The sequence below is a fragment of the Balaenoptera physalus genome (genome assembly GCF_965194825.1).
Source record: "Balaenoptera physalus genome assembly, chromosome: 5".
Lineage (NCBI taxonomy): Eukaryota > Metazoa > Chordata > Mammalia > Artiodactyla > Balaenopteridae > Balaenoptera > Balaenoptera physalus.
In genome coordinates, this window is record NC_138884.1 from 138065280 (window position 1) to 138081242 (window position 15963).

General features: G+C 37.4%; 1 long non-coding RNA gene across 1 annotated transcript in view; it reads right to left on the reverse strand.

The window, feature by feature from the left end:
• Positions 1 to 269: 269 nt before the first annotated feature.
• LOC309661022 overlaps positions 270 to 15963 on the reverse strand; it is a 124651-nt gene continuing 108957 nt past the window's right edge. Inside the window, exon 4 of the long non-coding RNA XR_014263801.1 lies at positions 270 to 3321. This is a non-coding gene — a long non-coding RNA (uncharacterized lncRNA). The remainder of the gene's footprint in view (positions 3322 to 15963) is intronic.

The following is a 15963-nucleotide window of genomic DNA, read 5'->3' on the forward strand; positions in this document are numbered from 1 at the left end:
CATGTAATGTTTCCCTGATGTTTGACCAACAAAATTATTTAATTCATCTTTTCTGATTAGATAATTCATGCACAGTGTATACATTTCAACAGACATAAAAAATGTGTATACTGAAAAACATACCTTTCTCTCGTTCCCATAACCCAATTTCCCACATTCCTCTTATAAGAGCAGGTTCTGTCATAGACTGATACGTCACTGACATCAACTTCATCCATAACTTTCTAGAGACTCTATCAACTTTCTTCTTTCTTCTCTCCGTCCCTCCCTCCCTTCCTTCCTTCTTTCTTTCCTACCATAGCATTCTCTACATGCTGCTCTGCAACTTGCTTTTTGTTTAACTTAACATTATGTCTTGGAAATTGTTCCTTATCAGTTTATAAAGTGGCCTAATTCTTTTAACGGACACCGTATTCTCTTGTATAGATAAACTTTAAAGTATTTATCCAATTTCTTACTGATGCTCATTTATGTTGCTGGCAATATTTTGTATTACAAATAATACAACGCTGAATATTTCTGTACATGTGTCTTGTAGCTTTTGTACCTCTAGAGGTAAGATGAAGAAGTTGGTATATTTCTATTAATACTACCTTCTACCTTCTTTTCTCCCAACTTTTAAAATTTCTAACATTTCCCAATACTGGATTTATAGTATTTACATTTGCTTCAGTAATAATAACCTGTCCATTTGTTCTAGTCTTAGTCTTACAGTTTAACAGACTTGGTGTTCACCATCAGTCCTTTTGACATTGTTTCTTCACTTGCTCCTTATTTGACTGAAGTTGGTTCTTTAATAGTTTCTTCAGGAAGGCATCTTGAGAACTATATTCCCTGAGGTATTGTGCATTTAGTGTTGTTTATTCCTTTTATATTTGAGTAACAGTATGAATGCTAATTAAATCCTTGGCTCACACTCTGCTGATCTCTTCAAAGACTTAATTGCTCTACTAGATTTTAGTATTGGATTTTGCCATACAGAAGGAAATGTGACACCAATTTTACTTATTTCTGATTTAAGTGACTTGACCTTTTATTCTGGATGTCCAGAGAATTCTTTATTTATCTTTGATATCCAGTAAATCTATAAGTCTTTATATTATTCTTTATCACTTATTTATTTATTGGTTTATTATTGGTAGGATATGATGCACTCTTCAAACCTGTAAATTTAAATCTCCTTTTCTTTTAGGAAAGTTTCTTGAATTTTATTTTTGTATATTTGCTCTGTATATCATTTAACATTTTTTCTTTGAGGACTCCAACTATTCAAATGTAATATATCCTTTGCTTTTCCTCCACATGTAGCATTTTTTATTATCCCCTTTATCATTTTCTTAATCCTTTGTCTTCCATGTCTTTTACTGCATATTCACAATTGTCTGATATCCTTCTTGCTACTCCCAAAGTAGCCTTCATTTCCATGATAAGCTTAGTTTTTATTATATCCCTTTCCTAAATTGTGCCAGCTTATTTTTTTTTTCTCTTAAGTTGTCTTGTCCTTCATGTTTCCAATCAGATATTTATATGAAGCACTTAATATGTGCCAGGCACTATTCTAGGGGCTAGCGATAGAACAGTGTAAAAGGAGACAAAAACTTATCCTCTCACAGAGCTTATATTATAGTTGGCTTTTGTATCTCTGCTATGATTCTGTCTTATATATGTGATTACCTCATTGAATTTCTATAAAATTCAATCCAGTATTTTTATCTGCCCCGTGAAAAATGATTCTTTTGAGTACAGTTTTTCTACCATCTGTTTTTCCTTTTTCTTTTTAAATTTTTAGTAGCCCAATCTTATACAGATATCTGTCTATTATGGGTCCTTTTATCGCTCATCTTTGACTGACATCATTAATTCCTTCTAGACCAATTATTTACATAATTTTTTTTGAGGGGTGAGAGAGATATCAGATCCATGTTTTAGTCTAGGGGTCAGCAAATTATAGCTTTAATATGGCCCATATCCTTGTTTTGTACAGCCTATGAACTAGCAGTGGGTCTTATATTTTTAATGGATTGGAAGGAAGAGAAGGAGGAGGAGGGGGAGGAGGAGGTTGTTACAGAGACTGTATGTGGCCCACAGAGCATAAAATATTCATTATCTCATCCTTTGTCGAAAAGGTTTGCCAGTTCCTATTTCATGATAACAGCAGTTCTTGTTGTGAAACAAAATAATGTGTTAATGAGTTTGTTAGCCTTCATTTATTCCAAGAAATTGAGATCAGCAGTGCAAAGGAGCTCTCACCAATCTCTCCTCTAGCTTGCCTCAAAAACAGTCTGCTTCCTTCAAGTATGGCTCTGTGTGTGTGTGTATGATTTATCTTTCAGCCTCTCTGTTATTCCCTGTTTTTAGAGACAATGCTAAAGTTGGTCAGAAAATATTTTGCTACCAGCCCATATATCATATACAAATTTCATTTATGCAAATGAAAGATTATTGGTATTGCTTACAAGTATATGTCACTTGCTTTGGAAAATAGTGCTCCAATGCCTTTATCTGAGACCTACAGCCATGGGTGTATTCTCAGCGATTGTTCCTACACTTCTTTTGTACTTTTTCTACATTTTGCAGCCTTCACTCATGTATTGTGATTTGACGTACAAATGTTAAATCAGAGGTATACAATGGATTTCTATTTCTTATTCTCTTAGTTGTATTTATATGATTATTCAGTGGAGAAAAGGAAAACACCTAGCTTAGTCCCATATTTTAAAATGTCTACATTTTTATAAATATACGATATCTTTACTTTGGAATATGTTGTCAGAAAACTTTCAGGAATAAAGATAGTAAAGTGAAATAGTAAAGATGATAGAAGTGTAAGCTGATATTACCGTGAATGAACAGTAAATTCTTATCAGACTGCCTCATAAATATCTAACAAGCACACAATGCTATTTTGGTTGCACACCATGGCAAATCCTTCAAAGTCCTATGTGGTTGGTTAATTAAATTCCACGTAATGATTTAAGTGATGAGAAGGATAATTTAAGAAAAATGTGAATGAGTTGAATACTCTAAAGATCAGAGTTAGAGAGACTTGTTCTGTAAATCAGCAAGTCATCAGTACCTACACTGTTTAAGGCACTGTGCTAGATGCCAGTTTATTCTATACTTGGCATCAAGCAGATCATTACACTCTACCAAAGGCAAGAGGAAATGGTTTCAACTAGAGATGTAATTGATATAAAATGAATCACTTAAAGTGAGAGGTTAAAAAAAAAGAACATATACAGGGAAAACTCTGCAATAGTAATCCTCTTTCGTCTGTAGTTTAATTTTCTGTGGCTTCAGTTAACTGCAATCATCTGTGGTCTGAAAATATTAAAAGGAAAATTCCAGAAATACTTTTAAATTGTGTGTCATTTTGAGTAGTATGATCAGATCTTTGCTGTCCTGCCCGGGATGTGGATCATCCCTTTGTCCAGCATATTCTGCCCATTAGTCACTTAATAGGTATTCCAGTTATCAGATTGACTGGGGTATTGCAGTGCTTGTGTTTAAGTAACCCTTATTTCACTTAACAGTGGCCCCAAAGCGCACGAATAGTGATGCTAACTACCTATCGATAATTACTTTAAACATGAACGGATTAAATTCTCCAATCAAAGTGCTTCCTTTAAGTGAAAAGTTAAAAGTTCTCAACTTAATAAGGAAAGAAAAAATACCGCATGCTGAGGTTGCTAGGGTCTATGGTAAGAATGAATCTTCTATCCATCAAATTGTGAAGAAGGGAAAAAATTCGTGCTAGTTTTGCTGTCATACCACAAACTGCAGAAGTTAAGGCCATAGTAAATAAGTGCTTAGTTAAGATGGAAAAGGCATTACATTTATACAGAGAGATATTTTGAGAGAGGGAGAGAGAGAGACCGTATTCACATTACTTTTATTACAGTATATTCCTATATTCTATTTTATTATTAGTTATTGTTTTTAATCTCTTACTGTGCCTAATTTATAAGTTAAACTTTATTATAGTTATATGTATAGGATAAAACATAGTATATATAGGATTTGGTACTCTCCATGGTTTCAGGCATCTACTAGGGGTCTTGGAACATATTCTCTGCAGATAAGGGGAGACTACTGTATTTGAAGTAATGAGGACCCTGGGAGTAAATAAGATAGTGAAACTATCATGACCATTAACTTTTCTTCTAAGGCTCTTGACGCATAGGGAGAAAAAATTAAGATAGCTAGATGAGTCCATTTGAAAGTGTAAATGGAAAAAAAAAAGAATGAAATTAAGTTCATATTGGAAGTTCGTTTTAGCTGTTCTTCACACATATTAACCTACACAGTGAAGTTAAAACCCTTTAAATTGCAGATTGTGGATCTTACTTGAAATCAACTGGACTTTGATTAATTTTCAACATTTTGCAGTTGCAACGTGTTTCCAATATAATTAAAAAGTAAATTTGTTCTATGTTCTCTCTCCCACCCTCATTTTCATGGAGGACATGAATTCTTAAAAAATTTGCCTGGTAACATTTACTTCTTTTCTGCTCCATGAAGGAATATAATTAAAACAGTGAAAAGCATTGAGCTTATGGTTCATAATGCACTAATTCATGATCATGTATTAGCATTCTGATTAAAGTAAAATACCTAAAGAAACTGGAGAAAGATTTCATTCTCACCCTTCTCTTTATATGTATGGTGAGTTCTGTGATTCAGGCAATGTTGCAGCCGAGAGGCTATCGTAAGTGAATGCTGCTTAGAAAGCTATTCAACGGGAGTTTTTAAACAGCTGTTCCCAAGCTTCATTAAGACTCATTATGAGTTGTCATGTAATGGAGAACTTATATTTTTTGATGATCTCTGCATACCAGTAAAGATAAAAGTATGTCTTAAGGCAGAACTAAAAAGAACAGAAGTTGGTACATATTAAAAATAGATTACTAAAATGCCCTAGTTAGCTGGCACAGACCTTAAAAGCTCAGTACAATCATTCAGATTTAAAGGGAAGGATAAAAAGTGACTAAACTCACTGAGCTTTTAATACATCAACTGTTATATTTTTGGGAAAAACTCTATTCTTTTATATGAAAGGTACCTGGGGGCCCCAAAGATTGATCTGCACCTCTCATGATGGGAATTTAGAGAGCTGGCATGGTCACGGCTGAGAAAGGCATCCTGATGGCTTTTCTAATTGTTACCTTGGTTCCAAATGCAGGTAAGAGTCACATCTTCCCTCCATGCATCACACCCCAGACACCTTTCTCACACCACACAAAGTGAAAGGTGATTTCAATTCTTGGTCAAAGCATGAGGATCATTGATACATCTAGTTCTGTATCCACAGGGATCTCCAGAATGAATATATACATAGAATGAACTTGGCAAGATGCATTTGCAGGGGCAGGAGATTAAGGATATTGGTTTGAAGTTTCAGAGGTGTTTTTTATAGAGCAAGCACACTGTTTTTTACTTACATTGTCAATAAAAGTAGCAAAGATTTTAAAGGGATGTCTTTACAGTTTGTGAAAGGTAAGAAAACACCAAGTATCCATATCAAATGTAAAAATTGCTATTAATTTGAGTAAGATGGTAGGGGTAATGAAAATTAATGATGGTTATTTTAGCACTCCAAACCATTACCTAGAACTGCCATTCTTCCATCAAATGTAGCACTTTCTCACAACAAGCACTGTCACCGTGAGCAATCCTGTCAGGGCCATCTGTGTATCCAGGTCTTCATGGCCTAGTGTCACCTGCAGCCCTCCTTCTCATACCCAGTCACACTCATCCAAAACTCAGTATCCCTTAGAAAAATCAAGAAAATGCCAAGCAAACGTTTTCTTTTGTGAAGAGGAGACAATGTTTAGCAGGTCCACTGCACACTTGCCAGTAGCAAACAGAAGAACCGATTGCCATGAAGTTCAAGACAACTTGGAGCTGCTCAGAAAAAACATTCCTTCATGACAGAGAGCCAGACACGCAAGTGATTTTAGGAAGAGTGCTTTGGGAGCTAACAAGTGCATACAAGTTTATGTAGCCACAAATGCTGCAGAAAGCTGAGTATGAGGGTACCATCTAAGAAAGCGTGCAGAGGCAGAGTAAGAATAAGCTAGATCTGTGTGCACAGCAGTGTAGGAAAAAGTGTCACGTCTCTTTTACTCCAGATTAGTATGAAAGGGAGAGAGTTGGTGTTATGTGGAGAAGAGGCTGGCTCCCCGCTAAGGAGCAAGGTCAATAAAGGGAGAGTGGGTAAGAAGAAAAGAATATTTCTCTCGGTTCTTGAAATGTGCTCATATTGTAACCATTTTGTTTCTGAAAATCTTTCCAAGGTAACTAATTATCTTTTTCAAGTGTTGCAAACCAGATTACTGAACAGCTTCATATTTGATAGTCTTCAAACCAGTATCTTGATATCACCAGTAGGTGTGTTAAGAGTTTGGGGACACGGGAGAATTTAAGGAGCATTTGCCTATTTAATGTACTGAGGAGTTATCCGGGAAGTATAGGAGCTTCTTATTGGAAAGTTCTAATTGCTGTTGAGACTGCTCACAGATTAATTTGAAGTGGCAAATGGCAATATTATTCTTTTCCTAATCCCAGTGCAGCAAATCTAATGTTCTCCCTCACAACAGGCTTTCTCTTCTTTCTATTCTCTCATCACTGCAGAACTTTGAATAGTATCTGCAGTTTCAAACCATGCTTTCATGCCTATTATTTCACAACCCGGTGAAGAAGGTAGGACCAGAATTACAATCCTCATTTTATAGGTGAAGATACAGGTCAAGGAGGCTACGGGAATTGGGCAGGCCATGCAGCTAGTTAGCCACTGACCTGGAACTTCAACACAGGTGTCCTGAATCTAATCTTGAAAGCATGTCCTTTCCAAGATTACACACTGCCACACACCCAATTATAGAAGAGGAGATTCCTAAGGAAGAGATGATCTGTTTTTGTTCAGTCTGTTTTCCAGGATTCCTGAGAAGATTTTTGAGATCAAGCCTAGAATGATAATGATTAATTCTTGCCAACTGAGCAGACATATTTTGGAAGTTCCTGCAGCTATTTTTTGTAGTTGTATTTTATTTTTTTTCAATTATTCCTATTATAAAGAAATTGCCTGTTAAATATACAGTGCTTTTAATAGTAAGGCAATGTCTGCATGACTAGCCCAATATGTGAAAAGATGACAGGCAATTTAACTTGGCTGTGTAGACTCTGGTTCTGTCTTGTGATGGATAATACTACCTTAGTTTTATGCTGCATTTCTCAGTGTTGCTAAGGATTTAACAAACTGTGCATGGCTATGTGAACAACTTGTTCTCCCCATGAAAGGTGGCAAGCATGCTGTGATGACAGTACCATGCAATCAGTTTTCAGGATGGATCCTCTATATTCTGGAAGCAGCTACTGAAATAAGAATGGAACAAAATGGAAAGGGCTTTGTTAAAGTAAAATGGGACTCAGATGCACGGAGTCCCATTTTGCGCATAGTCTCTTTTACTTAGTAAAGAGACTATGACCTCTTTACTAAGAGGTCATAGTCTTTCATTGTATATTCTTATAAGGTTATCCCTGAAGGTTAATGTACAGGATTTTTGTTGCTTTAAATAAGTAGCAGTGGAAATGTTTTTCTTATATATCATGCCTGTGTTTCTCTAATGAAAGTGAACAATTATTTTGCCATGCTTTTCCAAGCAACCTTAATTTCTCCACATGACAAACTCTTTCTTGTATTTCCCAAGTAATTCAGGCTTCCGTTTTGATAATCCTTGAGTTCAGAAGGAGATGGAATTCAGATAAATATCATTTAAATATAGTTTGTCATGGGCTATTCACCGGAATAGGTTTTATGTCCTGTCTGTAGTATTTGACTCACCATCAAAGGTGCAATTTGTTCTCTGTGTTTTCAATTTAGTGTATCCCGAGTATTACATGGTGTGTTAATTTGAAATATGAGTACCACAGGGTATGGCAGGAACCACAGAATTTAATGTGAATGAATTGGAGTCTTAGGACCATGAGTCAGACCAGCCTTTGCCAAGATGTATTCAGTAGAACAGATCCTGTAGTATGAAGAAGGTGGGTAGGGATGAGAGGGAGGAAGGATATTTGAGAAACGCTATATGCCTCTCTTTGCAATTAGTAATACCATTAGCATATTAATGGCCTTAAGAATTCCTAAAGTGGATAATTTTGTTTAACTTTGTTTAATTCAATATTTCTCAAATTTATTTCAGTCAGTCATAACTATTTCATCGAGTTTTTATTACAGGCCAAGCTTTCTTTGAGAAAAACATGTAAAAATCCTTGTCCCTATGGAGCTCACATTCCAGTGGAGGACACAGACAGTAACAAATAAATATGAAAAATAAAAAGTACGTCAGATAGTGCCAGGTGCTGCGGAGATTAAAGAGAGAGAGAGAGGGGATGAAGGAGTGGGGTTAGAGGTGGAAAAGTTGGATATTTATTTAACCAGAGAATCTGTATTATAAATGAGTAATACTTATTAAGGCCTGCAGAACTAGAGTCTGCAGAAAACACTCTGAGAAGCAGAGTTGTATCCTCAGTCAAGAACCTTGGACAGCTCACTTTCTAGGTGCCTGTTTCACGTTTCTTTATAGAACATGATTTCTTTAAAAAGTACCCTATATCCTAAATGTATTTTTCTAAATTTGGCTAACAGTACCTGTGATATGTGAGCTAGTGCTGACACAGTACTTAAACATTTTAAAACCAGCTTTGTCCTTTGAGGGAATAAAATAGGTAACCAAAAGTCAGATTAATAACCACTAGATGTCGGTGTTACCATTGGGTAACAGATATGATCTTAAACCTCCTTAGCAGGCATGGTTGACCTAGATAATTTACTGCATAAGTAGATATTAAAAATTACCTTCCGAGTTTGTTAAAATATAACTGCACAACTTTCACAAACAGTTCCTAGATGATAAAAACAAATAATTTGGAACAAGATTTAAAGAAAACATAAGAATGTAGGCATATACCTGTTGCTCAAGCTAAACAGTTAATTGAAACACATTTTGTTCACATTTCCTCAGTGTCAGTTAATGTATTCAGGAAATCTCTCCTGAGCAACTATAGTATGTGTCAGGTTCTCGACTAGGCACCAAGAAGGGTAAAATTAATAAGCTAACGTCCCTTAAAACAAAGGTAGTTAATGACATAATGTCACTTATATTGGTCAATATATAAGGTCAGTACATTTTTAGAGATACACATAAAGCAGAGGGAGAAGGATGAAGATAAAGGAGTGACATAACCAGCTATGTAGACAATTCAGTGGCAGTAAGGAGGACTGATTTGCAGGGGACAAGTCTGGGGGCATGAAGGCCTTAGGGGGCTTAGGTTGGCAAATGTTTATACTGACTTACTTCACAGACAAATTAGAAGCCGTCAGGTAGTAACTCTGTCAACATCCATCAACAAATCTGCAAAACTACCTGCATATTGACTATTCTTCTTTCCTCTCCTTTTACTATGGCATAGGTACCTCTTTTTCTATGGAAGGCTAATGTGTCTACCTGTCCTTTCGCCCTCATACCCTCCATCAGGGGCCTTGTGGCACTGAGCCTCCTTAACCTTCAAGATCTTCCTCTTTCTCAAGTTCCTTCCCTTCAGGATTTATGCTCTGTCATCACCAATCCTAAAAAACAAAACAAACCAAACTACTCAACCCACCTATCCGTGAACTTCCGCTCTTTCCACAAAACTCTTACAGTTGTCACCTAAAGGCACTGATTACACTTCCCACTCACTCACCCCTCAACCAGCAGCAATTCACCTCTCTTCACACAGACTGCTCCCACCAATGGCTACCATGTCTCCAAGTTCAGTAAAGCACTTTCATCCTTTACTTTGATGGTTTCAGAGCATCTGCCACTGTTGAACATTTCTTACTATTTGAAACATCATTTTTTCACAGCACTACATTTTCCTGGTTTACCTCCCTAATTATTAGCACTGTTTGTCAGACATTTCATTGCCTTCTCTTCCTCTCAGTTATTTAGTTTAGGCTCCCTTCCACCTCCCGGCCCCCATTCTCACTCTTTGCACTTTATCCACAGGTCATGCTTATCTGCCTTGCGTCCAGCCCAGTTCTCCGTCATTTCTCTCCTAGTGTCTTCAGATCCAACCTATTACAAATTAACATCATTTTCTCTTAAAACTTGCCTCTTCACCAGTACATTCCAACTTTCCTGTTGTTCAAATTAGAAAGTTTGACATCATCTTTGATTTTTCTTCTTCTTCTATGACTACATCCAGTAAATGCACATACGCTTAAACTTATTTATTTACTGAGTGCCTACTGTGTGCCAAGTGCTCTGGATATGGTGGCAAACAAGGCATTGCAGATCCCTGACTTCATAGAGCTTACAGATGAGTGGAAGAAGCCGAGAACAAATAGGACAATAAGTTACAGACAACAAGTTGTGATAGATATTTTGAAAAATATGTCGTGAATAAAAGTATTTAGAGTCTAACACTAAACAAGGTGTTCAGGGAAGTGATATTTAAACTGAGACCTCAAGGATGGTAATAAATCAGTTATGGAAATTGGGGAAATAGTGTTTCAGGCAGAGGGGAAACGTGTGAAGGCATTAAGGTGGGAAACATTTACCACTTGTTTGTATCTCTCTGTGCTCAAGCCTCTAAATGCTTAATATGGTTAGTAAAGCCCTTTAGGGTTGTGAGCCTGACTTGTCCTAGCCCTACTTCTTGCTCTGGCACTTCAGTCAGTCGCTTTGTTCACATTGCAAGGGGCTTTGTTTAGTCCCCTCAATATGCTAAGCTCTCTCTGACTTTGAACCCTCCCACAAGCTTTTCCCTTTGCTGCTGGGAATGATCTTATTGGACTCTCTCCTTTATTTGGCTCGTTTAGACTCATTCTTCCGGTCTTCTCAAGGGCTGGCCTTGCTTGACTGGCAGCTCCACCCCCATCTCCTGGTAAGAGACTGTCTCACAGAAGCCCCTATGCTCCTCTTTCATAACTAGTTTTGCTCTTGTTTAGTGTTAATCTTCTACGTCACACTGTAGACTCGATGAGGACAGGGACTCTATCTGTATTTTTTAAAAGTCTTTATCCTCAGTGCCTAGTACTGTACCTGCCATATTATAAGCACTCAATAAAAATTTGTTGCATGAATGAATGAATAGAATGAATGAAAAGATATTTAAAGATAGGCAGATGTAGGGGGTCAGATGATCACCCACAGGTGCTACCCAGATTGATGGACAAGTTTATGTGGGAAAGATATTTGGATCAGTTTGAGAAATTTTGGATTTAAGTTTAGGAGTCAGAATCTTCATGTGTAATATTCTCATTAAAAAAAATACAAAAAAAAACTCATTTGACTCCCCCATCCTTCCTCAGCCCCCATTTCATTTCTACTGTTCTTCTTGGAGAAAAAGTCCTCAAAACAGCTATCTCTAATTTTCTTCACTTCTGTTGTTCTATTAACCCATTTCAGTGAGGCTTTTGTACCCACCACTCAGCAGGACCTGCTTTTATCATTGTCTCTAATAGCCTGCTTGTTTCAAACCCAGTGGCCCATACATCTTACTTAGGAGCACTGATACTGTTCATCCTTCCTTCTTTCTGGAAACACTTTCTCCTTTGGCCTCTGTGTTCTCTTCACACCACACTGTTCTTCACTTTTTTGCTAGATTTACCTCCACTTCCCAAACATCAAATATTGAGGGACCCGAGGTCTCCATCCTCAACTTTTCTCTACCTGTGTGTTTTATCCAATGCTCCAAATGCTTTGAGAAGCATCTATTCCCTGGTGAGTTCCAATATCATATGTGTAGCCCTGATCTCAGTCGGGAACCCCAGACTCACCTATTCAATTTTCACCTTGACATCTGCACTTAGATGCTAGTTAGACATCTCAAATGTAACACAGCAAACGGAACTTTTGAATTTCTTCCGAAGTCTGCTCCTCCAGAAGTCTTTCTCATTTCAGTAAATACAACACCTTCTGCCAGTGGCTTAATCCAAACATCTTAAAGTCAATTCTTGACTCCTCTCTTGCTCTCACATCCCGCATTCCATCTATCCCAATCCTAAATGCTCTGATTGTGAAATATGTCTCCTCACCATCTTCCGCATGGTGAAGTAGGCTAACCAGTCCCTTGATTCTGTCCATGTCCCACAAAGCCTGTTTCTGCACAGCAACCAGAGTAGTGTTTTTTACAGAAGTTTACCAGATCATAATACCTCTGTTTACAAAATCCTCCAGTGGCTTCTTAGCTCACTTTGCCCTTACCATGGCCTTCAAGGCCCTGTATGATCTATCCCCAGTCTACCTTTCTGACTTATCTCATTGTGTTTTCCTTCTTGGCAAAATGTACTCTAATCACGTTGACTTCTTTGCTTCCCTTCAGTACTCCACAACAGCTCCCACTTCAGACCCTTCGCATGGTCTGCTCTTTTGCTGGGGACACTCTCCAGATATTTTAACATGGCTCACTCCTTCCTTTAAGTCTCTGTTCAAATGTTACTTTATCTGAGAGTCTTTTCTATTAATACCTCATCAAAAAGAGACTCTTTCCTCACTTTCTGTCCTACCCACCTTAATATCATAGTACTTACCATGTTTGACACATAATATATTTCTTTATTTTAGATAGTATGCACATAATAGGCACCTAAATGAATTCAATCAGAATTCTGACTAGAATTTAGACTTACGGTTCAGATTTAGACAACCTATTATGTTTCCTTATACATGATTCAAACAAGGCAAGAAACTGAAAGCTTTTTCATATGTGTCCTGTTCTTCAGATGGCATGTGGACTTCTAAGGATAACTGATTATATGATAGGATTATGTGGTTCCTCATTTTGCGAAAAATTTAAACTCTTTTCTTCCATGTCTGTTCCTGTGCTTTTTCCCGAGGTTACCCTGATTATTCAGACTTATTTAACCTTCTGAGCTCATTCTTCTTATTCTTTCAGTTTGGGGCTCCCTGAAAGTTTATTTGCATAAAGAAGGAGCAGCAGCCCTGTCAGTAACTTAGTTTTCTAAGCTAGTCTGATTCTTCTAGAAAAATCCTAAAAGGGTTTACCTCGCTTTTTTAACCTCATGACATTTTCAGAACAACATAACATAGCAGAAATAATTTGTAAAGAGTTACGCAGTAATTTCCCAACACCTCTCAACACCATGTGCCAGCTGGTGCTCTCAGGGTGAATGGCTGGGTAATGGCTCAGTTCCCAGGGAAAAGGAAATGAATATCTAAGCAAGTTTTTTGTTTTGTTTTTCAGTGCAATTAAATTCCCTTAAGGCAGACACTTTGTTTTGTTCCAGGCTTCTTTTTTTCCCTGGGCCTAGGATTGTGCCTTGCATTTTGTGGATATGCTAAAAATAAATCTAAGTAAATGAGTGAATAAATGAGTTAAAATTAGCAAAAGGAGTTCACATAAATAGAGAAGCAAGGTTGTTTTCTGGAAGGAGTCTTAAATATGATGTGTGAGATATGAGTTTTAAAACGTGGTCAGGATAAGTAAGCCACAGGCTTTTGTTCACTCATTTGTGAGATGGAGACAATGATACCTCATAGGACTTGTTGCGAGGATTAAATGAAATAGCATGAAATACGTGGCACATACCGGATACTAGATAAAAGTTAAGTTTTTTATTCAGTCCCCACCAGCCCCCCACCTTCTTATTCTTTGGGTCATTATGTAACAATACTAAGGAGTGGAATATTTATTTTATTGGGAAGAATAATGGGATTAAAGATAGAATTGAACAGGAATAATTATTTTCTTGGGCCATTTCTTCTTTGGTTACTTCATAGTTTCTCGACCTTATTTTGGGCTGGATAATCTTTTGTTGTGGTTTCAGGTTGTCTTTTGCATTATAGGATCTTTAGCTGCATCCCTGGCCTCTACCCATTAGATGCTCAGAGTACCCTCCCAGTTGTGACAACCAAAAATGTCTTTAGATATTGCCAAATATTCCCTGGTGGGCTTGGGATAGAGGTGGTGGGAAATAACTCCCAACTGAGAACACTGATTGACTGCGACCATGGGATGAATTAAAGAGAGTTTCCCAATAAAAGGGTGTCCTACCAACCTTAGAAGAAAACGTGATGTAGGCTGGACCCTAGAGTAACATAAGTAAGGAGGGGGCTATCTGATATTAAGTCATTTTTCTCTCATTTCCTCCTGCTTAGGGGCAATAAATGCAATTCGTGCTTATTGTTGACTTTGGTTCCAGTTTCCTGAAACCGGCAGTTTACAGTTGATATTCTGGTATAATTATTAATAATGCTCCTTTTTATTCTCGGAAGTGTTCCTGTTTGGACAGTAAGTTGTATGGTCACTTTAGCTTATGCAGTGACCACTATTCTAGATGCTGGAAATGCAGTGGTAAAAACATACCCATTTGGAGCTCATATTACAAGTGGGGAGGAAGAAAATAAATGTGTTGTGCGATATTGGTTAGTTACAAGTGTCATAAAAATGCAAAACATGGAGCGAGGGAGTGCCAGGAGTGGGCTAGGATAACCCTTTGAATAACGTAGTTGGGAAGACTTCTTCCAGTAGTGCCGTTTGAGTAGAGACCTCATGATGTGCGGATGTGGATCAGAGTTCTTACGGCTCTCTCTAATCTAGACTTAAGTTAAAGGGGCAAAACCTTCACTTTAGTTTTATTTTCACATCATGCACATGAATCTCCTAGGCCAATCCAGGTTTTGTATGGCGTTAAGATTATACAATGGAGCACTATTAAAAATGTAAAGTTACAAATGGCAATCAGATGAGAGGCCCTAAAGCTTAAGCTTCATTAGTTTGATGCTTAATCCACTTCTGGGGTCAGAGCTAATCAAGGGACTGGGGGCAGAGCGCTGTCTGGAAAAAAGGAATGAAAATGTCCCTGAGGGTTTGCATCTCCTCCAGCAAGCAGGGAGAGTGGTGGGCCTGGTGAGAGAGGGGAGGGTCCTGAGGCATCACTAACACCCCAGATACCACGTTTTTGCATAATATTGACTATTTATAATTTCTTATGGCTGGGTTATACTACCCCTACCCCTCACCAGTTACCCACAACATTTGATTGTGGGTCAGCAATTGTTTGTCATTTTGTGAGATAGTCCACAAAGGAAGCTTTGAGGAATAAGTGATTTTTAAAGTGTCATTAATGTCTCTAATGATAGCTGACAAGTAATTAGCCTCAAAAATATTCTAACCAAGTGGGTTGAGCAATTAAACCTGTCCAGGAAAAGTAAAGGATGTCTCATTTGATAAGAAAAGAGTAGGTTCCATGCAGTTCATTCCATTAAATGAGCTACTTCATTGTAGGCAGATTCAGAAGCTCTTTGTTCTTTCTCTTAAACCCCATAGCTTCGCACTGTGGTCCTATTTGAAATCTGTCAGCTGAGGTCTTAACCATAACACCAGTCTTATCTTTTCAAAAGGATTGGATCAAAATAGCTTAGTTTTCATCTGAGTTTAACAGGGATAATGGCCCGTGGCTGTCACTCTATAATGAGAACTTTCCCTAGTGGCCAGCACTAAAGAATACAGTGATGTGTTGACCTCACGTTTATCATCAGAAATTCTAATCTCTAAATATGTAAAAAAAATCATAGCTCTTTAGAGAAGTGATATGAGTTTGTAATATAATTCACTATTTCACCTGTGAGAAGAGCTTAAAGAGAACTAAATATTTCTTCAGACTAGGTCAAAATCAAGAGCAGTGGCTCATGTCATATATCCTTAAACATCAAACGCTGCTCCAAAGAAGCAGTGTATCATGGAACGAACAGTTTATGTTCATGACAGACTGCATTACTAGATATTATATTGGGAACAAAACAAATCAAATTTAGGCATTTGTACAAAGTTTGAATAATGGAATTTTCCTATGAGCTCTGAATTAGTATTTCAGCTACCAAACCGGAACTACAGTCCTTGTTTTCACATTTTTTCTTACATTATCAACAAGCGTAAAAAATATTAGTAGTT